The following is a 2,492-nucleotide window of genomic DNA, read 5'->3' on the forward strand; positions in this document are numbered from 1 at the left end:
GTCGGGGGAAGCAAAGTAACGTTTACAACAGCCACAAGTAGTAAAGTCAAAACTCTTTGTGCAAAAGTCTTGAATTCCTGATTTCTTTATATTTTGCTAGGAAAGTGGGTGCAGTGATTTATTACAATGTGCAAACATACATGGACATGCTGTATTTAATGCCAAAAAAAAAAAGAGAGTAGTTGTACAGAACAGACTTCAGGGATGGTTCTCCAGACTTCTTGAAAGGATGTTGAGGTGCGGGCTCTGGCTCTGATGGTGTTCCATTGTGTGGTTTTTTTTTATCCAGGTATGATTTTACTGCATTTGTAAGTGTTTTTGTGATCATTATGCTGAAAATGGAGTGATTGCCAATCAGATGCTTTCCGTATTCTGTTACATGAGGATCAACGTACGTTTCTGTGTCCATCAATTCTGACAATATCTCCAAAACCACTGGCTGATGTGCAGCTGCACCCCGTGACAGAGCCTCCACCGTCCTTTACAGATGGCTGTACACACTCACTGTTTTACCTCTCTCCATCATGGCAATGAACAGTTTGAACCAGCAATTAATTTCAAATTTGGATTCATCTCTCCATAGGAACAGTTGCCAGATTTTCAGTTCATTTTTTGCGTAATTCTGCATGTCTCTACCTCGTTTGTTTCCCTTCCCTATAAATGGCTTTTTGACAGCCATCCTTCCACGGAGAACATTTCTGATGAGGTTTCAGTGAACAATAGATGGATCAACTGAAGCCTGGTGAATACGTGGTGCTAGGACCAGCACCAAAACCTCATCCCAACTCTGTAGCATGGTGGAGAGAGTACATTTTGTGGCTGCTGGCCTGGAACATTTGCGATCGCCAAGTGAAACAATTCAAAATTTTGCCAGGAAATGTTACAGAAGACTATCAGAGCAGCAGTCAATCAACTGAAGGTACAACAGAATGGTTAAAGAGGGGGAAAAAAACCTGATCTTGATTTAAATTCTGTGGTATGACTTGATGAGGGTTCTTCAGTCAAAACACTCCAGAAATATTGAAGTGAAACAGGTGTGGGTGGGGTGGGGTTCTTCTAAATTCCTTCGCATCTTTGTACACAAGCTACAGCTACAGACATCCTTTTCCCCCAGCCCACACAGTGATAGCCCAGTTCATTTCAATGCAAACCCCCTACAGTCAGGCTGTGTTTGCAATTGTGACTTAGATGAAGATTAGACCACATTTTATGAGCACTGAATGCAGAAATTCTGTTAATGCCAAACCTTCACAAAAGGCTTTAAATTTGGTGTGTGTCATTTACACCGGAAGACCAAGGGAAGGCTTTACAGTTGGTTGTGTTTTTATTGAGTTACAGCAGACTGTAAGTAGAAAATGAAAATACAAGCTGTATTTCATACTAGCAAAAAAGAAAAAAAAAAAAACAAAATTACAGTATCCCAGATACATAACTGAAAGTGAAACTAAAGCAGTAGCAGCAGCAACAGACATTCAGCCAGCACACAGCCATACACCTGCTGTTAAACCGAGGGTTAACTGAACTTTCTTTGACTGCACAAATATTTAATATTTATTATTAAATATTTATTTCTTTTAATCATTCTTGAAAATGAGTAAGAAAAAAAAAAAAGTTGAAGTACATGCAAGTATTTCATGACAGCTTTGGGTGCTGTGACATTCCAAATGTCTGTCTGTACAGAAATCAGCTGAACCCGATCTGGCTTTGATCAGAAGAACCTACGTAATCACCAGCGGTGTGCTCACAGATCGCAGCTGAGCAAAGTGGATACCTGACACGGCTCAAGTAAAGGAGCTTTGATTATTGTGTGCCATGCATTAAAAGGTTTTTCAAAAATATGCTTTTGGCGTTTTCAGGCAAGTTTTTAAAAACACTGGACCGCTAAGCTGAAATCCTCAGCCCGGCTGTGCTCTGCCCACTTCTGAAGCCGACGGGAAACGTCTGATAAGAGAGCTGAAAAGGCAGCACGGTGCGATCGAACAGACACTCCGCCCTCCGCTCGGTGGAGTTAATCAGGAACGTGAACATTCTGTACTGTTTCAGTGTCTTGGATATGCCCCGGGTTCTGACGCAGGAGCGAGCCGATGAGGAAAGATAACAGACTTTAGGATGTACGGAGCGTTCATGCATCCACCCTAATGCGGTTAGTCTTGGTCTGTGGCTGTTTGTGTTCATTCTCTGGTCTCTCAGCGGTGAAGCTGTAGCTGTGTTCAGTTTGCCCAAAAGAAAAAACAAAAAGATACCATCACTCCTTCTACTTCCTTTGCTCTGACACTTCTGAGTGATTTCCATCTTCTCTACTGTAATTCTACAGAGGGCGAGTTAAGGTGCAGAAGACAAGCAAAAAGTTACAAAAAAGTTCCTAACAATTTTCATTCAGGCGGTCATGACAATATCTATCACTACCACAGGGAAATATGCAAGTGCCATCAAAGTCTACTCATAATGAGTAGTGATTTTCAAAAAATACGTCTGATCTTCAGCAAATGACA

This window comes from Rhamphochromis longiceps, linkage group LG11 (genome assembly GCF_057381845.1).
Source record: "Rhamphochromis longiceps isolate RC_006_pf linkage group LG11, R_longiceps_female_GT1.1, whole genome shotgun sequence".
Taxonomy (NCBI): domain Eukaryota; kingdom Metazoa; phylum Chordata; class Actinopteri; order Cichliformes; family Cichlidae; genus Rhamphochromis; species Rhamphochromis longiceps.